The sequence below is a fragment of the Notamacropus eugenii genome, chromosome 4 (assembly GCF_028372415.1).
Source record: "Notamacropus eugenii isolate mMacEug1 chromosome 4, mMacEug1.pri_v2, whole genome shotgun sequence".
Taxonomy (NCBI): domain Eukaryota; kingdom Metazoa; phylum Chordata; class Mammalia; order Diprotodontia; family Macropodidae; genus Notamacropus; species Notamacropus eugenii.
The window spans coordinates 175,288,480-175,313,554 of record NC_092875.1 but is presented as its reverse complement, the minus strand read 5'-3'; the positions used below and the strand labels follow the sequence as shown (position 1 = coordinate 175,313,554).

The following is a 25,075-nucleotide window of genomic DNA, read 5'->3' as shown; positions in this document are numbered from 1 at the left end:
TGTCACTAAAATTCAGAGCAATCCAAACATCTTAGTGCTACTCTAAGCAATTAAATCTTAAGATAGCTTAAAACTGCACCAAACATTTTGGGGAAAATATGTATATTTCTACCATACCTCCCAACCTCCCTGCTTCCTTCATCTCCCATTATCTAAAACTGTGGCTCTAGATCCAAATACCTCCCTGCTGACATTTCCCTCAGGGGATTCAAATACTGGTATGGTCACATCTAGCCTATGCAATCTTGGTCATGTAACTCAAAGATGAACTAAAGCCTCAGTTTCCTCATCCGGAAGACTAAAGCCTCTTGGAGCTCCTATGATCTTATCTTACCATTCTCTCTCAATATTCTTTGTTGGTTCATCATAAATCTTCTGCCCCTTAGACTAAGTATTTCTGGCCCATACCCACCCCCATCCTTTAGTTCTGTCATTGATTTTTTTAAAATGTTAAAATAGATCAAGGTCAAGGCCAAGGTTAAGCACAGAAGCACAGGGTCACTCTATTACAGACCTCCCTCCAATACCAAGTTGACAATGATGTATTAAGGACTGCTTTTCAGGTCCAGCCATTCAAACAATTCAGAATTTATCTAACTACCACACTGACCCACCTTGTTCACAAAGATGAGATGAAACAATAAAGAGTATTCACATTGTCAACCTGTTTAAAAAAAAAAGGAAATAAAAGGAAATAGGGTTATCTGGCATGACCTACTCTTTTTTTGTAAGTAAGTTTTATTGGCATCTTTTATTCATACATCACAGTCATTTCTGTATATATTCTATTACTACCCCTGTCACTCTCCCCTCCCCTCACTAGAAATTGAAACATTCAGTGGAACAAACAGGCTGGAATGCCTTACACTCAGGCAGCCAATTTCCCTCAATTCTTCCTTTAGACAGATCTATGTGGTTTCTCATTCCCTCTCCTCCATATCCAACCCTCACTGAGGCAGCTAGGGACAAGGGTGGTCAAAGTGCTACTACAGAATGAACTTGTTTGTTGGAGGGGCCACAAAATGTAGTCCCTCAGGCAAAATTAGAATGAGTTTCCTGCTAATACATTCCACATTATGGATAGCTCCACATTTTTCTGTATTTCAGAGATAGCATAACATTTTAGGGTTATACTGAAGTTACAAAAAGAAGGCTTTAGGAGAAATGAAATCAGGGCATCCACGACAGGTCACCAAGGTCCTAGTAGTCACATGGTTCTGAAGACAGTACGTTATCCACATATACAAGGAACCCTGAGGGAGAAACAGGAGGTATACCTGTCACACAAGTTATATCACCACCAATGCCTGGACCTAAATCTTTCCTGATACCTGATGGGGATGGCCAGGATACCAAACCCAAGAGTCCTGGGAATGGTGACACAGGAAAGAAAATGCATTAACATCTTCTTAGTGGCTTGCACCACAAGGACTAGGCAACTTTTCCATTTGATCTGCAGCTAAAATTTTCCCTATGTGTCATTTCTGCCATTAGAATGGGAGCTGTCTTCTTTGTCAAGGGTTTAGTGCTGTGCTTTGCACATATTGAACACTTAATAAGTGGTTTCATTTAAAAAATTTAATAAGTAAAAAGCACTTAATAAAGGCATTCTTTCAGAAACAAATTAAACATTAAGCAGATGCTAAAGCTGTAGGATATTAGTATATGATCAGATTAAAAAAAAACAGTCATTCTCTATAATGATGTCCAACAATCTCATTCACTAGAAGCAACCCCAAGGCTAGAATTTTCAGGGGCCCATTCAAATCATGGTTGCCTTCATTACTTGTATAATGTATGTATGAAGACAGTGGCATGCTGCTTATCATGGCTTGTGGCACTCTGGGTCTCAAATCAGGATGATCACAATTCAAATCTAGCCTCAGACATTTACTTACTAGTCACTTAACCTCAACTGTAAAATGGGGATAATAACAGCACCTATCTCCTAGGGTTGTTGTGAAGACCAAATGAGATATTTGTAAATATTTAGCACAATGCCTGGAACACAGCAAGTGCTTGATAAATGTTTCCTTCCTTCCTTTAGAGGATTCTTCAATGATACATTGTATGAACAGTAAAGTGTACCATATGTGCATCATCCCATTTAAGCCTGTAAGGCAGGTATTTTTTAGCCCCATTTTATGCATGAAGAAGCTGAAAGTAACCATTGTTACAGAAATACTAAATGTGGAAGGTATAACTTGGACCTGGATCTCCTGAGGTAAAATGAAGAACTGTACTACATGTTTGCATTGGTAATTTTATTCAGACTTTTGAAAACTGGGATTTCAAACAAGGACAAACAAATTTAGCTTCTACAATAGTTTAGAGAAGTTGCTCATCTTTACCAAGGTACCCAATACCCCAGGACATTCTCTGTTGTTGACATTTTAAAATCTCTTTCACTGTTTTCATTACAATTGGCCCTTCCTTACAAGTGCTTGTAAAAGCAGATGCCAGCCAGTGTGAATACGGCTCCATTTGTTTTTCAGGACTGCCAATTAAGCATCTGGATAGACCCAGGCATCTTTCTCCTTATCTGAAAAATGAAGCCGTTGCTGGCACTCACCATGTCAGCTTACAATATATGTTTCTCTGTCTCTTATGCACAATTCATTTGTTGATGCAGTGTAAGGGAGCAGGAGTGAAATGACTTCATTTAAATAAATCTGTTTCCTCTATGGTCATTTATCATACCCATTTGCCTCTGAACATGCACTCATACAACTGGTTCATCATAAATGTTTTCAGCTATTCTTGGTGCCCTCTTTTCCTCTATATCCCCAAATCAACCTACTTTTTATTAGAGAGACAAAGGGAAAAAGTCTTTAAAAAAAAAAATATATATATATATATATATATATATATATATATATATATATATATATATATATATATATATATACACACACACACACACACATATATACACACATACATGCCAAGTTATAAGAACTACATCTTATTGCTTTGGGGAAAATATGTATTTTGTTGTTTAGAATATCTTTTTTTTTTCCAGGGGGGAAATTATCCCTCAGCAAATATTTAATATTTGGGTTTTACTATTTTCCAGACTGTACTTTCATAATTTCCCTCTGCTACTTTTGCTTTCTGCCAAATGTGTCTGCCATGTACCCCAAGGATTTTAGCCTTCAAAACTCGTCCATTTACTTACCTGAACCTGTAGTGAATTTCATTACAGAGAATTTATGACTTTACAATCACATTGATGGCAACAGATTGAAATGTCAAATACAGCATTATGACTTCACTGCAGGGCAGAGCAGAAGCAGAGAAAGAAAGACAGGGGAAGTCTTAAACAAAGTCTATAGCAATAAAGAGAGGAAGCAGACCATACATATATGTAAAAGACAATGTCCTTTCTCTGATTCCTATGTAGAAAGGGCACATCTCTAAGGTCTTCATTCTTTATTAAAACAACACAAAAACCAAATTAATAATATATGGGTAGTATTTTATTTTTATAATAGGTATGTTTCTGACATGTTACATACAAATTCAACCACAGAACTGTCAAATCTGAGGGCTGAAAAAGATTTTAATAAATCCTTTATGCCTAACATAGGCCTCTGAACTCTGCAAGTACTTAATGTGTAATGAATCAATAAATGAACTAACAAATCTAATAGGATGACAAACCTAACGGGATGCAGCTTCATGGAGTGATGGGAACTTCAATGGGTAAAGTGTTTTATTTTATGGTTTACAAAGCACTTTGTTCCTAATTCTGAGAGACAGCTAGTGTGGCTCAGAACACTGGACTTAAAGGAAGAACTCTGTTTGAATCCAGGCCCTGCCATGTCAATTCAACAAATACTGCAGTCTACCTGAGTCTAAGTCCACTGCTCTATACACTAAGTGAGGCTACCTTCCCCGCAAAAGGAAAAGAAAGGGCAAATAGCTGTACTTGCCTGACTCTAACACTGGGCATGAGTAAGATAAGTTCTCAACCAGGGGCCCTTCCAACTGCAGATTGTACAAAAAATCTGTGATTTTGGTAGGTGGAAGGGAGGAAATCAGAATGTCTGTCAGGTACACACACAATATTAAAGTTACGGGGGATCCCCATTCTAAACTGGGTCATCAAGTGGAAAAGAACTCCCACAGACTGAGGACTTACAAAGAACACAAAACATAAGTGAAGCAGGTGGGACCATTACCTTAAATTAGGTAATGCTACACATGCAGGGTTTTTTGTTGCAGTTTTCATTTATTAAATTACCTTTGCAGGAGTAGTTTCAACTGGACCAGTGATTCGGTCGGTGTAATGCAGAAAAGGAAACCCATTCTCTATGGAATCGTCAAGAGTCTCCAGCAGCTCAGAGGGACAAGATAAGTGAATTGCATGCAGTCAGTCAGGCAGCCAAATATGTCAAAAAGCAGAACTTGAATCCAGATTGTCTATACTGTCGACAGTTCTCCATCAGCTACCTTACTCTATGCATAAGCATAAAATGAGTTATTATTATTACTGACTGGAGACCAGTACATAGATATTGCAATGAACTAAGGGGTCTCCGGCTGGACAGACTTGTCAGAGTACAATTGATGGGTGGATGGCCTCATAATCACTTGGCAGAATTGTCAATTTGGGCTTCCTGACTCCATATGACACATGGTTAGTGGCTTTAGGTTCAGTACAGAGATAGACACAAAGGACTTAGGTTATGTAAAGCAATATAGGCATATGCTTTGGTCAGATAAGATCAGATAACAACAGCATCCTTCTTATATCCTATAGTTTTTTATAAGAGTACTTCTAGATGGTACCAAGTAAGCTGCCAAGACTGAATATAAACAAAGAAAAGGGGATCTAGATAAAGTTCCTTGGACTTCATCAGACCACAGATTTAGAGGTAAAGGGAATCTTAAAGAGCATTTGGTCTCATCCTTTCATTATATAGCTGAAGTAATAATAGTGGCCCATAAGGATCTTTTCCAAAATTTCAAGGTATGGCCAACCCTTTTCAATATTTTGACCTATCAAACTATTTACTTTATCTAAGTTCACCACACTGTACTTAGTAACTCCTTTGACTACAAATACAGTATTCTGTCTACTGGCCCTCATTGCTTCAACCTGCCATCTTATTGCCTATTATGTATTATCTATACTGCTAAATACTTTATTCGGTAACCTTGAAACATAAGACCTAATACCCTTCCCTAACTGAACTGATCCTAGGAATAAACATGCTCCTGATCAAAGGACCCTGATTTTGACCCAGTCATCAATTTCCCCAGACTAATGGTGGGAGCTAAAGTTCCGCAATTTTGATATGTTTTGTTATTTCTTTATTATTTAAATAACATCCCTCCACCTACTTCAACTAGCCATTACTTCCTTCTCTCATTTCCAGGACAAGTGATTAAAAGGCCAACACATAAATCCTCAGGCCTTCGCTCTCATGGCCTGTCCCTTACAAGAGTGTTGTGAGGCTCAAAGGAATCAGGGTATATGAAAACATTTTTATATTCTTTGAGTTGCTATATAAATGCAAGGTATTGTTGTACATTAGCAGCAAGCAAGGCCCAGTAGAAATTTTCTTTATGTTTTTATTCTTTAATTCATAGAGAGCTCGAGAGAAGAGGGCTTGGGGAGCAGAGAATGAGTACACTAAATAAAATGGAAATCCTTTTAAATTAATAAAGAATTCAGAGGGATTTCTGGTTCATTCAGAATCTGAATGGCTTCCTGGAGATGGTCCCAAATCACTTACACAATTGTTTCTAAATTATCAGTCTGCCTCAGACACTGAACACTGTTTAAAAGTCCATTAGAAATCAAAATGTTTTAGGCCCCTAAATTTGTATGCACCTATGCATGTACCCACACACACGTACACAAACACTCAGAAAGTTCAATATTGTATCCTATGAGATTAACGATTAGATTTACCTTTTATTACCCTGGGTTCCAAAGAAAATCCAACTACAACTGAATCATCAAGCCAATTCATCTACCTGGAAGGTAGTTAAGTAACAACGCAAAGACTAAAGCTCATGTTCAATCAATCGATAAACATTTATTAAATGCCTGCTATGTACCAGGCACTGTGCTAAGCTCTAGGGATACAATAAGAAGAAAAGACAGTCCATGCCCTTAAGGAGCTTACGATGTAATGGGAGAGAAAACATGCAAAAAAATATATACAAAGTGAACTACATATAGGATAAATAGAAAATAATTAACAGAAAGAATGCCATAGAATTAAGAGGGGGTGGGAAAGGCTTCCTGTAAAAGGTGGAGTTTTACTTGGGACTTAAGGGAACCAAGGAGGTCAGTACTGGAAGAGAGGAGACACAGCATTCCAGGCACGGAGGACAGCCAGGACCAACGCCCAGGGCCAAGAGATGGAGTGTCTTGTTCAGGAAGCCAGGGTCACTGGCTTGAAGAGTCACTACTGAAGAGCAGGGTGAAAGAAGCCTGGGAAGGTAGGATGCAGCACAACATTTTGTGTTTGCTCCTGGAAGCAAAAGGGAGCCACTGGAGTTTACTGCATATGAAACGATCAGACCTGTGCTTTAGGAAACTCTTTAGTGGCTGAATAGAGAATAGATTGGAATGGGGAGAACTTGAAGTAGGCAGCCCCACCAGCAGGCAACTGCAATATTCTAGGCCACAAGGTGATGAGGGCCTGCACCACAGTGGTGTTGGAGGAGAAAAGGGGGTATGCAGGAGAGATATTGCAAAGGTAAAGTCAGTAGGTCTCAGCAACAGACTGGGCATAGAGCTGTAAGAGATAGAAATCCAGAATTTCTCTCCTAAGTCGTGAGTCTGAGGGACTAGTTGGATAGTGTAGCCCTCTATATAAGAGAGAAGATAGGAGGCAGAGGAAGGGTTTAGGGGGAAGGATAGTGAGTTCCATTTTGGATATATAGAGTTTAAAATGTCTACTGGAATCCAGTTCCTTATATCTGGAAGGCAGTTGGAGATGAGAGAATGGAGGTCAACAGAGAGTTTTGGGCAGTATAGACAGATTTGAGAATCATCAGATTCATCAGAGATGGTAATGAAATCCATGGGAGCTGATGAGATCATCAAGTGAAGTAGTATAGAAGGAGAAGAAGGCCCAGGGCAGAACCCTAAGGGGCACCTACAATTAGAGGTCATGAAGAGGAAAAAGGAGACAGAGGAGGAGCAGTCAGATAGGTAGGAAGAGAACCAGGAGAGTGATATCCAAAAAACCTAGAGAGAAGGGAGCAGTGATTCAACAATACTGTCAAAGGCTGAAGAGAAGTCAAGGAGAATGAGACTGAGAAAAGGCCTTTGGAATTGGCAATGATATCTTCAGCACTAGTCACTTTTGGAGAGAGCAGTTTCAGTGGAAAGAGAAATTCAGAAGTGTGATTATAAAGGGTTAAAAAGAGAGTGAAAGGAGAGAAAGTGAAGGCACCCTATTACAGATGGCCTTTTGGAGGAGGTCAGCTACAAAGAGCAGAACAGGAACAGGAGAACAATTAGTGAGGATGGGAGAATCACGTGAGCTATTTTTCAGCACGGGGGAGACACAGATGTGTCTGCAGGCTATAGTAGACAGGGAGAGACTGAAAAAAGGGGTAAGAGGAAGGATGACAGAAAGGGCACTCTGCTGGAGGAGACAGGATTGAACAAGCGAAGGTCAGCCTGAGTCGGCAGTAGGAGACAGGTGAGGAAAGGATAATGGCAGCAGGCATCTGAGTGATACGGGATGAGGAAGAGGGAAGAGAAATTTCCTAACCAATGGCCTCAGTTTTTTTCTACAAAATATAAGGCAAGGTTCTCTGCTGATAGCGTGGAGGAAGAAGGAGCCACGGAAGGTTTGAGAAGGGATGGAGAGGTTTGTAAGAGTTGACAGGAGAGATATAGTAGGACTGCCTAGCAGCAGTGAGGGCCCAGGTGAAGCTGTGCAAACACATAGGCAGTGGTCTCAGTCAGACTGGCTGGGTGATTTTTCTCCACCTTTACTCACCAATCCATGTGTAGGAGCAAAGGTAACAAGTGCAAGGAGAGTTCCAAGACAGACTGGGCTGGGCGTAATCAGTGACATGATAAGGAAGCTAAGGATTCCAGAGATGAAGACAGTGTAAAGCTGACTAAGTTCACCAAGTGGTCGAGATGGGGAGAAGAGGAAAGAGTGGCTATTGTAGGGGGAATGGCCTGGGAGAGAACTGAAGGTTCAAGGGAATGGAGGTTATGGTGCAGACAAAAGGAGAGGTTTTGTAAGGGAAGGCAGAGGAATAGTTGAGAAGTCAATATATTATGGCCAGATTAGAGGTTTACAAAATTTTTTAATGTAGAGGTGATATATTTGTGGATGCTGGCAAGATCAAGGATGTGACCATCTTTGTATGGGGCTAAGGTAGGATGGAAGAGTAACTCATAGGAGGTGAACAAGTTGAAGAAATGAGTCTTTACAGAATTTAAGGTAGAGTCAAAATATATGTTGAAGTCCCTTTATATGAAGACAGGATTTGGGGAGGAGAAAAATATTGTGAGCAAGGTACTGAACTTATTGAAGAAGGAAGAGAAGAGACCTGGGGGTCGGTAGACAACGGCTACCATGATTTTGATTGGATGGTAGATTTGAACAGAATGAACCTCAAAGGAAGAGAGATTACTGAGTGATGGAGGAAGGAGGAGAACCTGGGAGTGGTGATGGGAAGCAAGGAGCGTTAAACCAGTGAGACAAGAAGAATGAGTGAAGATGCAGCCAGTCCTGGAAAGGCTGGCCAAAGAGAGGCTGTGTCATCAATAGGAACGCCAAATGTTAGCAAGAGGTATTAGATGGAAGGAGTAAGAGAGGAAAAGAATTAAGATGAAGGGAAGTTTGTTGCCTTTGGAGCAGGCATTCCAGAAGCCACAGGAGAAGAGCTGAATGGAGTTAGGTTGAAATTTTGGGATGGAAGGATTGAGGAGGATGAGGAAGAGGAATTGGGTTGTGGTAGGTACGTTGACTGGCTCCAAATTACCACAGCACCATTCTGCCTCTCATGCATCCGATTTTATTGTGCATCCTGAGACAACCAGAATGATCATTCCATGGGACATGTGGTAATCTTGTAATATTTGCAGAAATATTCTCATGAAAACAGTTGTAACTTCCTCTTCTTTCTCTGCAGAGGTGGGGAACTGAGTGTGGAGGAATACAAATCCAGTCTTTTTTTTAATGTGTTGTCAAACTTTTGTGGAATTGTTTTTTTCTCTTTTTTATTCTCTGCTATAAAGTATGGTTCTCTGGGAGATAGAGTAGGGAGAGATACGCTAAAAAATGTAAGTACTGCCAAAAAAATCAATAAAAATTTATTTTTTAAAAAAGAAAATAACAGCATATTCTTTATGGAGAATTACAAGGAAGAAAATTTCTCTTAAAAATAGGATCTAGCCTCTTCTATATCACCAAAATTATATAACTAAAACAAAGGGCTAGAATTATTTGCAGTGGAGGAAAAAACATAGAAAGCATTCTAAATAAGAACAGAGTCAAAGCAAGGATAGCCCTTTTCCCCATTCTTATTTGTTATAATTCTAGAAATGCTAGCTACAGCAATAAAACAAGGGAGAAAAATAAAAAGTATAAACATTAACAAAGGGGAGATAAAAATATGTTTCTCTGCAGATGGCATGATGGTCTACTTATAACTTCAGAAAATTAGCAAAGAATATATTAAAGATGATTAATAGTTTCAGTAAAGATGCAGAATGTAAAATAAATTCACAAAAATCATCCGCAATTTTATGCAGTACTAACAAAAGCCACAATGAATGATAAAAAGATAAATTCCATTCAAGGTAAATATGAATATATGAAATATCTCAACCAAGATATAGATAAATACACACGTTTTGTGTGTGTATGTATGTACACATGGATTTATAGGAGTCAACTTCAAAACAACACTTACAAATTAGATTATCCAGTTCACAAACTGTACTGAAATAGAAAGTAATGGAAAACATTTACTAATCATTTACCATGTGTGAAAAATTGCTAAGCTTTGGGTATACAATTAGAAAATCGAGGCAGTCTCACAACAAAAACAACATTAATAGTATTTACATAGTCCTTTAAGGATTTACAATGCCCTTTACAAATGTCATCTCATCTGACCTGCACAACAACCCCAGCAGGTGGGTACTATTGTAATCATTATTTTATAGAAGAGGAAATTGAGATTCAGAGGGGTTAAGTGATTTGCCCAGAGTCACGTGGTAAATACCTGAGGCAGGATTTTAACCCAGGTCTTCATGGCCCCAAATCCAGTGCTTTTATCCACTGTACCATGTAGCTGCCTAAGAATTTACATTCTAATTGGGGAAGATACCATATAAAGGAGGGTACATGTTCCTGTTCCAGTTCATAGCAGGTAGAAAGAGCAGGATGACCTCAAAAAATGGAGAAATATTCAATGTTTATGACTATGCCATACTAATATATAAAAATGATGATACTACCTAAATTAATTTAGAGATTTAATACGTTAACCAATTTAACTAGCAAAGTGTAACTTTATATAAAGTTTGCAGACAAAATAACAAGATTCATTTGAAGGAACAAACAATCTGGATTTTTAAGGTAAATCATGTCCAAAAAAATGAGAAAGAGGACACAGCATTACCAGATCTCAAATTCGTTCATCTTTTGCATAAATATTAACAACTAGCCTTTATATATTGTTTTGTGGTTTGAAAAGTACTTTACAAACATTGCTATATTTTATCTTTAAAACAACCTTGGCAATAGGTGCTATTATTACCCTCTTTTCCAGATGAGGAACCAGATGAGGTTGTGATTTACCCAGTGTCACACACCTAGTAAGTGTCTTCAGGAAAATTCTTGGTCTTCTTCTCCTTTAGTTTTCTTTCAGAACACCTGTCTTTCAGGAAACTAAAACTAACCAAAGACTCCAAGACCATTACAATTACTCTAACAATTAACAAGCATTGCCTTCAAACTTCATAGTTTCTTAGTTCCAAGAAAGGAATGTAAAGATCTACTGTGATAGAGATAATTTAGGTTCAAAAATCCGTACAAAAAACGTACTGCAAATTTTTTAGAAGTTCAATACAAAGGCTAATTATGGTTATTGCTACTATTCTTCCTATTATTATTGTTAATGATTAAATTAAATATTAATTATTAAATGTATACATATCACTGTTACAGTATCTTTGAGTGTGCTGTTGATGAACAAATTCATTTTGAAAATAGGAACTATTTTTCTATTTTAATCCACAGATATCATCCCATAAAAAAAATACAAATGATTCTATGTTAAGATCAATTAAAGCCTGACTCTAAACCAGAATGAATGACAGAAATAGAGTATGATTACCACTAAGAAAGGAACTAATGACACAGAAAAGTTTTATGAAATTACACAAAGAATACAGTACTGGGAGTCAAGATTCCTAGTTGTGATTTCCCCCATTAACTAGCTACATGACTCTAAGCAAGTCATTTCAGTCTCTCAGAGCTACAACCAGATAGGGTAATGGATGGCGCACTGAGCGTGGAGTCAAGAAGACCTGAGTTCAAATCTAGCCTCTGATACTTAGTGTGACACTGGCCAAGTTACTTGACCTGCACTTGCCTGGGTTTCCTCATCTGTAAAATGGGAATAATAATAGCACTTACTCATGACAGAGTAGTTGTAAAGTGCTTAGCACTGTGCCTGGCACATAGTAGGCACTGAATAAATGCTTGGGTTTTTTTCCTTCCTTCCATCCATCTTTTCTTCTTTTTTTCCTTTCTCACCTATTAAAAAAAAAGAAACTAGATTATCTTTAAGTTTCCTTTCAGCACTAGCATTCTGTACATGAATATACATGCTTAAAGTGCATTCTTCTCCAAAATGAGGTGTTATGGTAGAAAGAGCCCTTGTTTTAGCATCAGAGGACCTGAATGAGAGTTTTGCACATGCTACTTAGATTTGGAGCTAGAAAAGTCCTTTATTTTATATAATACATGAAGAAACTGAGCCCCCAGGGAGACTAGTGTTCATAAATGTCAAAGTCTACCTTCAAATACAGGTCCTCTGAATCCAAACCCAGGACCATCATAGTGCTACTACCCATGATCTTGGGCAAATTACTCAGCCCCTCCTAGCCCTCGAATTTCTTGTCTATAAATGAAAAGGCTTAACTTTCAGGATAATCTCAAAAACTCTGTTCTCAGTCTAAAACCTAGAACCAAAGTCTCCCGACCTTTAATTCAGTGCTCTTTCTGTATTGCAAAAACTATCCTGTTATTTAGTTTGTAAATTTTTGTTTTTTGTTTTCTTCCTACTGGTATATATACACAACTGCCATTATTAATTCTGAGTTAGGGGCAGGCTTTAATTGATCTTAAAATGGAGCCATTTCTTATGGGGATAATATATGTGGATTGATATAAAATTATAATTATTTCTATGTATATGATTTATTTGTTCATAACCGCTAAATGAATCAACCCAAATTAATGGTTCATTAGAGTTCTCATGTGGAGCCAGTTTAGAAGGCATAAAAGGAAATGGAATGAAAGAGACATATAATCAAAGGGATGGAAGAGACTTCAGGAGACACTGTCTAGCCTGTGGTACTTTCTCTAGCAGAACTAATCTTTACACCATCTCAGGAAAATCCAGGATGAACCCTTCCCAGGCACAGCCTATGCTGGCTGCCATGGATAAAAAAAGCATTCCATCACACCCCGGACAAAAGTTACAGGAATATGGGGTTTGGTTTAGTTTTTAAAGAAAGAAGAAGGGGGAGGAGGGAACCTCTGAAATGTAAATATCCATAAATTTCAAGCCTGATTACCCAGTGGCTATAACTGCTGACAGCTGACTAGGTTTACATCAATTTTCAGGGGCCTCCAGCCACTGCAGATTGAACAGGTTCCAGTGATCTACTATTCAATCAAGTCCCTAGGTAGACATCACATGGCTATTAAAAGAACCAGCAGAATTTTAATTCTCATTTGTGCATTCTTTCCTCAGCTATTTCTTCTGTCACTCTCTATGAGCAGTTTCTCCAGTACTGATGCCTTTGACTTTAGAATTCCAACCAAACAGCCAGAGGTGTATGTTGTATGAATAAAAAAAAAAAGACAGAAAAGCCGATGCCATGTTCAGGTTTATATTTTAGTCACACCAGGAAAGTCAGGAAACTCAGAGTTAATGCTCCCTTGATAGCTTTACATCTCTACCTTGAGCATATGGATTATAATGAGAGTTTCTCCTAACATAATTGCAGTAAATACAGAGCCAGAATGCATACTACATCCACTATTGTATAGCTTAAAAAAACAAGTATACAACCAAGCCCACAGGCACTAAATCTTGTATGTATGTAAATCTTGTCAAGGTCTCCATCACACCAAGCTGCCAGGAATTTTACTCAAGAATCAGAATGAGAAAGGATGTGCATAAGGGGAAGGGGAGTGTCAAAATATTTAGATTCATATAAATCACAAAATGGAAAAGTTGGAAGGGACCTTACAGACCACAGTGCCAAACACCTTTTTTTTACAAATGGGGAAACTGAGGCCCAGGAAAGTCAACTAACTTGCCCAAGTTCAAACAAACCAGTCAGTGCCAGAGAAAAGGGATGAGAACACTATTTTCTCAATTCCTGGCCCAGTGTTCTTTCCTCTTGACTTAGCAGAAGAACATCTGACTACCTTCTCTGGCAAGCTACCCAACACCACCCACTGATGTATCTGAATTAAAAATCATTAGGGCCACACCCTTAACTTCATCTCCATCCCAACCCTAAGAGCTCAAGTTCCTGTGGAAGCCCCTGCAGATAAGACTTGCCACCATCCTAGCATGTTTGCAAAACTTTAAGGATGGGTTGTCATGCTGTCTCTCAAATTCTCCATGGAATGGGCTTAGCAGTTAGAAAAATGGATTTTAATCTCAGGATTGCTATTTACTATGTGATTCTTTCTGGGTCTTCATTTTTTTAATATGTAAAATAAGATTGAAATGTACACTATATTACAATGTACAAAGTGCCCAGAAGACCTGCATTAGAACCTTGGTTCTGCAATTTACTACCTGGTATGACCTTGAGTAACCTATTTAACCTCTTTAAACCTCAGTTTCCCCATCTGTAAAATGAAGGAGATAGATTAGATGGGGCTGATAGGTAGCATAATGAATTAAGAGCTGAACTTGGAATCAAAAAGACCTGAACTCAAATCTCACCTGATACTTACTAGCTGTATGACCTGGGGTAATTTACTCAAGTATTCTCAGTCTCAGTCTCCTCAACTGTAAAATGGGAGAGTTAGATTAAGGCCTTTAATTCTTTAAAACTCTTCAAGTTCTAAATCTATGATTCTATTAACGTCTAACATCCTTCTCACCTCCAAAGCTATGATCTTTTGATTCGATAATATTAGTTTCCATCTGGCTCTAAGGCTTATGGTTATAATATGAAGTTATAGCTATAACTTGTATCCTTATAATCTTTAAAAAAAACTTGGAGAATTTCAAACACGTTGAGGAAAGAGGTCGTAATTCAATTCTTCAATTCAACAAACATTAAATGTCTATTGTATGCAAAGCAATGGTGGAAGGGGAGTGGTAGAGAGTATGGAATGAGGTCAGGGGCCTGGGTAGAGTAAAGGACATTATGAAGAAGTAGGAATACCTGGCAGTTCTAAGAACTGAAGGAAGGGAGGATAAAGTAGGTCATATCAGAGGGTCTAAGCCTCCTCAGGGAGGCATGAAATCATCTAGATTTGGGACAGGAAGAAGTCAAATGTTTAGGGATTTACAAATCATTAAAGACAGAAGGTCAGAGCAACAAAGGATGCCAGGGCAGTATATCTAGCAAAACCACAAAGGAATCCAGGATGAAGTCTAGACTGGGTCTGGAGGTAAAGAAAGTCAGTTAAGAAGAGATGAACTGGGAGAAAAATTATGGATTAAGAGACTAATAAGAACAAAGAGTAGGTTTAGGACTAGAATATTTGTATGAGAAAGGGACCCGAGAGATCAACCAGTTCAAGCCCCTCATTTTACAAAGAAGGAAACTGAGGCCTTGAGATATAAAATGACTTAAACAAAGACACACAAGGAGTAAGGAACAGGATCAGGATTTGAAACTTGTTTCTCTGACTGCAAATATGTTCAATGGTATTTCTAGTGTATCTTCAGTATCTTTGGGTTTGGAAGAGGCAGAAGGATGGGAGGTTGCAGGCAAAGAGCAGATTCTCAAGATTCCAGACCTTGGACATATTTGGAGTACAATGACCTCTAATGAAACTGAGAAACAGAAATGTCAGGGGTTAGAGTAATCGTCACAATAGATACTGCCATGCTCAGAGATGACAGCAAGGGATGCAACAGAGGAAAAGCACAATCCAAGAACTTTAGTCTTGAGAAATTTAGGTCAGTAGACGATAGAACGGAGAGAAAGTGACTTAAATAGATGGCATAAACTTCGGTAAGGTCAAAGGTGACATCAATATGGGTTGGCTACTTTTATAGGGGGAGCTCTTTTTCATGACACGGGGTTGTATTCTTCACCTCAGGAAACCACTTCTATTATATACTCTTTGCCAAGAGGAGAGCAAGGCTAGTTAGCAAGGTCATTTAGCACAACCCATTACTATTGTTAGGGAAAAAACAACTCCCAGGACGGACATGTCCCAGAGGGTCAGCATCTTCACCTTTAAAGAGAGAGAATTTTATAACCACATCACTTTCAATTATATAGTGCATCTATCTATACATATACAGAGTTAGATAGGGAGGTATGTGTATGCAGGCATATTCACACATAGACACAGACATATTTCTATGTGCATGAAAACATGTATATTGATACATATATACATACATATATATATATATATATATATAGGCATGTAGTTGGGACCTGTGCCACACTGTTAACATATTTTTGCAAAGCCACCTGGAGGTGTTGAATGTTTGTCAATGATTGCCAAAAAATGAGCAGTGCCCATCTGCTAACCCCAGTAAATTTCCTTCATTACGAGCATATAAAGGCAAAGAATTCCCTCAGCATACCTCACATCCTGTCAACTGTGCTATCTGTTTAAGATATTTATAAGGGGTCATGCAGGACTTTACAATAATTTGTGTAAAGGAAATAAGTCCACGAGTTCACATTTGGAGCCATGTACTGAAATGTCTGAGGAAGGAGTTGGAATAATCAACAGCAGGGAAAGATAAGCAGAATTCACAGCTGCCTCTTGTTGGTACTGGGACAGAAAAATAGTAGATGGGCTGGCGTACAATAATCAATCTGCATTTCCAAAATGACAACACTAAAGACTTGTATTCATCACCATGCTTGGGTACCATGATGACAAAAGCCAGAGTGACGATGGGAGAAACAGAAACAAACTGACCAGAAGAGCAAAGCATGAAGTTTTGTTTCATCCACTTACATTGTAGTATCTGTCACCATGATACCCAGGCATGTGGCTGGGTTCTAATTAACGGACTGGAGATGATGGTAGAGGTTTTTAAGTGATTAAATGCACAAACTATGCCAAACCTGCTGTTCTTCATTTATGTTTGGGCACAGATTTCTTCCCAGCACTTAGCCATCAAACTCATCAGTGAGGTAGGCAGACAGGCAATCTAATTTTCATTTATTTCTCTAGCTCTAGTTCCCTTGTCTGCCTGTCTGTCTCTTTTTCTGTGACTTCTCAATAACAGCCCCACCCTAAGAAAACTCTGTCTTCCAAAAAAAAGTTAAGTTAGAAAAAAACAAATCTAAAAAAAGTATAAAGAAAACCCTTCTCATAGGAGACAACTGTTGCATAATTATCAAAGCCAAAGGCAATGACTTCTTTTATTTGAAACAACTGTTGACCTGAAAACTTTGTTAAGAAAAGGCAACATGGCTAAATGCATACATTTTATGATTTAATTAATTAATTGATCAATTCCCTATTAAAGAAAACAGTTACATAATGCATTATGGAGCCAGAAATGTTCTGGCTACCCAGTGCAGAAATCTTCTGGCTTATATACATTTTGCCGTGAGAAAGGAACTCTCCTAGTTGAACAAATCATAAATTTAGTAAGACAAGACAATTAACAAAGTAATGTCAATCAAATGTTGAGATTCCAAGCTGGGTAAACATATGTCTCGGTGACAAGGAAGGAAATCCCACCACAGATAACTGACACAGGAAGGGGCAAACAATGTTCAATAGAAATTATGACCTAAGATGTCTATATTTTCTTTACCATTAATATGCCATAACATAGTTATGTGTCTATAGATAATAAGATACAAAGGAAAGACCCATTATTCAAGATATGTCATAGGTTAAAGGTCTCCAAGGAATGCAGAGTCAGCTTTGGCTGGCTTTTGCTGACATAGGAAGAGGCATTCTCTGAGTTTGCTTCAGAGAGAACAAAGAGATTATTCCAAAATTTTATATTAAACATTATCACAACCAATGGAGGTCCTCAGGAAAGTTTTCCTCTGCACCATTTTGCTCACAGAAGGAAAAGCCAGTCACACATTTTTTTGCCTTAGTTGTTCACTAGACAAAGGATAATGGAAAAAGTTATTAACTGGCATACAGGCATATCTTTTACAGTGTGACACAAAAATACAAATTAATGCTAGTGGAGAAATGTCTTTTATAACAGATTCCAGAAGCTGTACACTGTCTGGGTTAGGGTTCTTAATCTGCAATACTAAAACGATTTGGTTGTAGTGTTTCTTTTTTAATATTTTAATAAATGCATTTCGATACATAATTGTGAGAAGTTCACCAGACTGACAAAGAAATCCACGACTCAGACAAAGAAGTTAAAAACTTATGGTTTATTTTAATAAATGCTTTTTTAAAAATTGTAATTAAAACAAAAATAATCAATCTTTTTTGGCTTCTAATTTTCTATACAGCGTTTTCAAATTGCAACAAACCCACTGCAACTACAACAACCTCTGCTATGGAATTTCTGAGGTGTATTCTGAGTTACACAAAAGACAGCCTAATTGTGAGATTTAAGGACACAGCTCTATGTTTAAACACAGGAGAAGATGGGAAGCATCTTAGCTAGGGTCACCAAGGGGCCAAGGTCCCAAAGGAGGCCATTTTCCAAGCTGCAGAAAGGCTGACAAATACATTATCCAACACTGTCAAGCAGCAAAATTAAAATGAATTCAGAAGTGAGAAAGCAGCCAGGTGAATTGTGATTCAATTCAAGACAAATGGACTGTTATCCTTTCTCCAGAAAAAATACTTCTGAACAATAATTTCACCTCTATGAAAATTCATCTCTATCAGGGTTTAATTAAAGGGCTCTTAAGACCCTTTTAGCAATCTGGTGATGCCTACACACTCCTTTTCATAATAATGTTTTTAAATGTATAAAATAAAATACATAGGATTAGAAAGGAAACCATTTATATTGAAATATAGTTATAAAAATATTTTTAAAAAACAAATTTATGGTCTCAGGTTAAGAATCCCTGATTTAACTAAATCTGTAGAGGGAGGGAAAAGTTCACACAAAAATTTGTTTTGTCTAGTTACAAGGATTTACAGATAGATAAAACATAACAAAATGAAGAACACTGCCTACCTCCAATGTGATGGAGTGGAAAGAGCACTTAAACTAAGAAGAACTAAGAGAAACAGATTAAAGTTTTAGCTGTGTGACCCTGGGCATATCACTTGACCCATGAAAAGCTCAAGTTTTTCACTTGTAAAATGAGATGATTAAACTAAATGATCTCTAAGTTCCCAACTAACTCTAAATTTTAAAGAAACAAAGTAAACGAGATCTCCCCATTCCCAAGGGAGCTGTTCTAGAAATCCCTGCAAATGGGGCACATCAAAAACACAACGTGTAGCCATGTTATCACCTCAGTACTTTCTCACTTCTGAGTTGTTTCATTTTACATTTTGACATGTTTCAGTGTCACATTGAGCAATGAGGACTTACTCTATGCACACCATTCATGACCAAATAATCTAGGACGAGAGACAGAAAATGTCTTTTATTTAAAAAAAAATTAGGGCTTTTCCCCTTGATGTATTTCCAGAAGAAAATGGTTTCTCTAAACAATGGAAAACAGGAAACTGAAAGAGAACTATGCATCTGAAGTACTGACTCCTGGTTTGGCACAGCATACCAAATATTCAAAGCCCCCAAACATAAAAAATTCATCTGGCCAGGGTTTTTTGTCCCATAGATCTGTCTCCCCATATGCTCAACTAATCCTGATTCCCATTCTATAGCCCTCAAAGTGAATCTACATTCTGCCCAAGTTTTCTTCTTTTTTGGAGACAATCAGGGTTAAGTGATTTACTCAGACTCACACAGCTAGTAACTGCCTAAGGCCATATTTGAATTCAGGTTTTCAGGTTCTCCTGATTCCAGAATGGGTGCTCTTTCTGTTATGCCTTCTAATTCCCACCCCCACCCCCCCACAACCCCCACACCCCCAGACAAGTTTTCTTGAATTAGAAAAGACTCAGACCTATATGAGGTTTCCTGAGAACTAACTACTCTACCACAGGCCCAAGAATTTAGAAACACATACTTTTGGTGCTGGTCCAGACCTGGAAAAGGTTAGAGGGGAGAGCAAATGACAATTCATTTTGTCATCTTGGAATTCTAGCTTTTGAATGGCTTGAGCTTGCCTTTCCATCCTCCCCAGGGGGTGGAGCACCAGCTTCTTTTTAGAACCAGCATCTTAAAAGAGTTTTCTAAAGCACCAAGAACTCCCCTGTCTCTCCTGCGGCTTCAGGCTACAGCACCACCAGTGCAAGGTACTGCCTCACCCTTTTCACCTGGATTGGACTCTGTAACACTAGCAGGATAAAAGTGAGACACTGACAGGCCTTGGACAGCAAAATGTCAGTGATGGCCCACAGGAGCAATACCAAGAAGATAGCCTGGCCCCTTGTCCTGAAGAACCTTACAATTCGCTGTAGCAGAGAAGAAAGGTAAACAGATTTGGGGTTTCAGAGAACATGCTAATGTTCACAGAAGAGATCCAAAGTGCTATGGGAATTCAGAGGGACAGATCAATTCCGCTGGGGGAGATGGAGATAGCATCATGAAGGAAGTTGTATTTTCAAAATACTGTAATAAAAATAGTGATTATCATTATTATTATATACTTTAATAATTAATAGTGATGGTGATTTGAACTTAGAGCAAGTTCTGTTTTCCAGTCTCAGTATTACAACCCATATGACCACAAAGTCACTTTGTATCTCTGCAACTAAATCAGCTGTTTCATTTATAAAATGAAGCTAATACTATTTTATTGCCTGTTACGAAAAAACCATTTGTACAGTGTAAAATGCTCTAAAATGTAGGACAATAATAATAGTGGCTTGACACTGCCATTACCATTAATAATAAAATCAGATGGACCTTGAAGGATAGATAGGATTTCTACAGGTAGAAAAGGAGAAGAGGCAGAGTCAATGTCATAGGCAAGTTAGGATGACAAGTGGTACAATTTGCTGGGAGCATAAAGTATATGAAGTGCCCAAGTGAAAATTCAAAGACAACTGGCATTAACTGAACACCTACTATGTGTCAAGCACTGTGCTAAGTTCTGAGAATACAAAGAAAGGCAAAAAACAGTTCCTGCTCTCAAAGAGCTCTGGGTCTAATGGGGGAGGGAACATGAAAAGAAGCTCATACAAACCAGAGAGAAAGAGAATGAACAGGAGACCATCTCAGAGAGAAGGCACCCAGATTAGAGAAGACAAGGAAACCCTTCTTGTAGAAGGCATGATTTTAGCTGGGATATGAGGGAAGCCAGGAGGCAGAGAGGAGAAGGGAAAACATTCCAGCCAGAGGAGAGAGCCAGTGACAATTCCCATCAGAGACGGAATTCCTTGGGTGAGGAATATCAAGATAGCCCATGACACTGGAAGTCAGTGTATGTGGTTGGGGGAGAGAGTGTGAGCAGCCTGAAAAGGCAGGAAGGGGCCCAAGAACGAAGGGCTTCCAAAGTCACACGGAGGGCTTTACCTTTGATTCTAGAGGTGAGGGGGAGCACCAAAGTTCATTAAGTCAGACCTCTGCTTCAGGAAGATCAGTCTGACAGCTGAGTGGAAAATGAATAGGAGTGAAAGGTGGGGAGAAGAAAACAAACACGTATGAAGCACCTACTATGTGCCAGGCACCCTGATAAACAATTACAAGTATTCATCTATGGCAGGGAAACCAAGCAGCAAGCAATCTAAAAAAACAGACTGAGGCCAGATCATAGAGGTTCTTGAAGGTCAGGCATTGGATTTCTGGCCTTTATTTAGGAGGCAATGGAGAGTCACTAAAAGTTTTTTATTATAAGAAAAATATAACTGGTGTTATATATCAGAAAGACTCATTTCAGATTAGATGAGAACAGCTGACTAAACTAACATTCAGGACCCTTCAAACCTTAAGCCTATGATCCTACAATAAGTATGAACTTAAAATGGTTTATAAAATATACTTCAGTAATTCTAAGTACCATCGGCATAGTTTTTCTTAATACCACATGTAGCTGGGAGTCAAAAAGGTAGAAGAAATAGAGGTCCCTTCAGAATCCTAGTCTTCAAGGGTCAGTCAATAAACATTTATTAAGTACCTACTATGTGTAAAGCACGCTGCTACACACTGCGGATACAAAAAGGGGCTGCCCACAAGAAGTAAGGAGTTCACAATCTAATGGGAGAGACAACAAGCAAAGAAATATACACACAACGTGCAAACAGGAAAAATACAAAATAATTAAAAGAGAGAAGGTATTAGAATTAAAAGAGTTTAGAAAAGACTTCCTGTAGAAGATGGTATATCAGCTTGGTCTTGAAAGAAGCCAGGGAAGCTAGCAGGTACAGATGAGGAGGGAGAGCATTCCAGGAATGGGAGGACAGCCAGAAAAAATATTCAGAGTTAAGAGATGGAGTGTCTTATTCATGGAACAGCTAGGAGGTTAGTGTCACTGGGAGAAAAGTACATCTCAGGGAATAAGGTGTAAGAAGACTGTTAAGGTATAAGAGGGCTAGGTTATGAAGAACTCAAAAGGTCAAACAGAGCATTTTGTACCTGATCTTGGAAGCAAAAAGGAACCAGTGGAAATTACTGAGTTGGGAGATGGGAGGGTGTGTGTGAGTGACATGATCAGACCAGCATTTCTGAGAAATCACTTTGCTGGGTAAGGATGGATTGGACTGGGTAGCGGAGTGAAGCAAGCAGACCCATCAGCAAGCTATTACACCTATAAGGAGAAAAGGGTGATCAACATTGTCAAAGGCTGCAGAGATCATTGATAACTTTAGTTTCAGTAGAATGATAAAGTCAGAAGTTGGATTATAAGGGGTTAAGAAGTGAGAGTAAAGAAAGTAGAGGCACCTATTTCAAAGAGTTTAATCACAAAGGGCAGAAGACATATAGGATGATAGCCAGCAGGGACAGAAGGGCTGAGTGAGGGTTTTTTGAGGAGAGAGTAGGCATGGGAATATTTGTAGGCAGTAGACAAAATGAAGTGAAATTTAAAATGAGTGCTGTGGTGGGGATGAGAGAGGAGGAGAGGAAAAAGGATGGACTAGGATTGCTTGGGCAAGTGGAGAAGTGGGCCTTGGTAAGGAGTAAGGTCACCTCTCCATATGAGACAGGGAAGAATGAAGAGATCGTGGAATAAGGCACCAAAGAAGGGTGAAGGGGAAGCTCACAGTGAATGGGATCAATTTTATCTGTAAAATATGAGGCAAGGTTCTCAGCTAAGAGAGTGGAGGAAGGAGAGGAAGAGAGAGAATAAAAAAATAAAAACAGAGGGCATGGGGGTAATTTCTAAAGGGAGCATATAAAAGTGACAGTTAGGAACAAGGCAAATGCACATTCCTCCTCCTCCTCCTCCCAGTAAGCTAGGGGACATGAGAGAAGGAACAGCACAGAAGTATCCTGGGATGCTGTGTGTTCTGGAGACATCCAAGTTTCTCTGCAAACAAGATAGAAAAAGTGTGAAAAGAGAAGAAGGAGGCTGAAGGAAAGTTTGTTTAGCATCGACCGGGAGAATTCCTGTAAGCAATATATAAAGGATAGTTAGAGAAAAGCCACCAGAAAATGGTAGGCCTAAATTGATCAAGACAAGAGTACTGGAAGACATAGTGCAAGAAGGTCTTTGTCTTGAGAGACAACAATACTATATACAAGTCAAGATAGGGGAATGAGGGAAGAGAGATGTATAAACATGCTAGCCACAGATTAGGTTAGTAGGTTGGCTAACTCTACCTTCTAGTTTCCAGTGATTATATACGACAGCACTGATATAGACCTCCTTTACCAAATACTGAGGAACTCATGGTGATGGTGGCAAAAAATTCAGACCAAAATTCTGGAGTCACAAGGAGAATAAATTGACATGTATACACAATAAAGTTAGAGGTCTTAATATTTCTGGCTCCATGCCTGGTGAAGCAGTTGTTGGTGATGTTGAAGAAGGAGTCTTGATTTAGATTTAGGTTGCCCCAGACAGCCTCTGTGGACTCTTCCAACTGTGAGACTATGAAAGCTCTTTAGATTAGATGAGCCTACTAGAAGAGATGAAAGAAAAATTTCTTACTATAAATGAACAGAATATCTGCGTCACAAGGGCCATCTTACTAAACTAAAACTATTCTTTTCCCTAAAATGGGAGGATACATTTTTTCCTTTTGGAAGAAAAAGAAAAATGGAAATATAGACTCTAAGTGTTTTACTTTATGATGGAGTAGATTTGATTATACTTCCATTTTATTTCTGTCACAACCAGGATTATTTTTTTTTACCAAATAATTTTGTAGCTCAGGGCCAAAATACCTCTAAATTTTTAAGGGTTTACACCAAAAAACAAAAACAAAAACAAAAACATAAAAATAGAAGGCATCTGAAATGATTCTTCTCTCTAGTGAAAGGGATGATCACCATTTTAGCTCTACCACTCTTCTAAAATGGCTTCTTTTCCTTGATACCTCTTTTCCACTCCCTCCTTGTTCTTGCTGAAAATAAGGTCAAGACCTAGAGCTCACATTTACTAAGAAGATTCATTCGTGTCCCCTGAAGGTAAGTGACAGCATTAGTGGTGCCAGCTCAAGTACACTATACTCCTTCACCTCTTGATAAACATTGTCTCATCATGCTTTCACCTGGATACCTGGATAGAGAATTCTGGCTTTGCAGCTACTATCTGTGTGATCACAGGCAACTAACTTCCTCTCTCTGAGGGTCTCAGTTTCCTCATCTATAAAATTAAAAGGTTGGACTAAGGGACCATCAAGATCCCTTCTAATTCTCAACATATTATCTTTTGTTCTCATGATCTGGAATCTCATCAGTGTGGGTACAACATCCAACGAGAGCAACAACAAAAGACAGCAACTTCACTACCTGTCCTGTGAATTCTGTAGGCCTTCCTCAGAGGGTCTACCTCCTACTGGGCTGGAGACTTTCCTCTAGTGTTCTGGATACTACATGGATGCTGCTGGTAGAGCAATTGGGATGTCTATGCTCATTAGTGGTTCAGGAACAAGCCACTCACGGTCTTTCTCAATCATGTATCTGATATCATCCTTTACACTGCTTCTCTTGAAGAGTTCATGATCTATCTTCACTTTATAGAAAACTTGGCTGACTTGTGTAAAAGGATGTAGAACATTTTTTACTTTCAATGAGATGGAAGAACTTTATGTTGTTTGCTGCAAGTTTCTTAACAGGAAAGTTAAGAAGAGATGACCAATATGTTTAAGATAGAGAAGAGATGGCTTAATGATTTAGGGGGAAAAAACGTCAAACAGAGAAGAGGAGGCACAGCAAGAACAGAACCATCCTGCTGTACCTAGAGGAAAACCGCTTAAGAACTTAAGTCAAAATCAAGCACAAAACACAAAGACCAATCACAAATCCGTATATCCACACATTCTGAAACCCCAGCACAAGGCAGGCCTAACTCCTGGGTGTGAAATTGATCAATACTTTTCCCATCAGTTGTCATCGAGGGCATCATTCCCTAAACTAAACACCAGACACAACCTCTGACATTACTTGTTATGGATAACTGTGCAGAAAAGGGCACTAAACATCATGGACATTA

General features: G+C 38.6%; 1 protein-coding gene across 12 annotated transcripts in view; it reads right to left on the bottom strand.

Moving 5' to 3' along the window:
• Positions 1–25,075, bottom strand: part of FARS2 (phenylalanyl-tRNA synthetase 2, mitochondrial) — a 643,321-nt gene that overhangs the window by 567,984 nt on the left and 50,262 nt on the right. Inside the window, exon 2 of one of the 12 annotated variants that reach the window (XM_072603724.1) lies at positions 615–664. The exons of 9 other annotated variants lie outside the window; for them this stretch is intronic. The gene's annotated coding sequence lies outside the window, so the exon portion shown is untranslated. Of the gene's footprint in view, positions 1–614; positions 665–11,642; positions 11,758–25,075 lie in introns of those variants that run through there. 2 more of the 12 variants (XM_072603729.1, XM_072603723.1) reach the window with 2 other exon arrangements.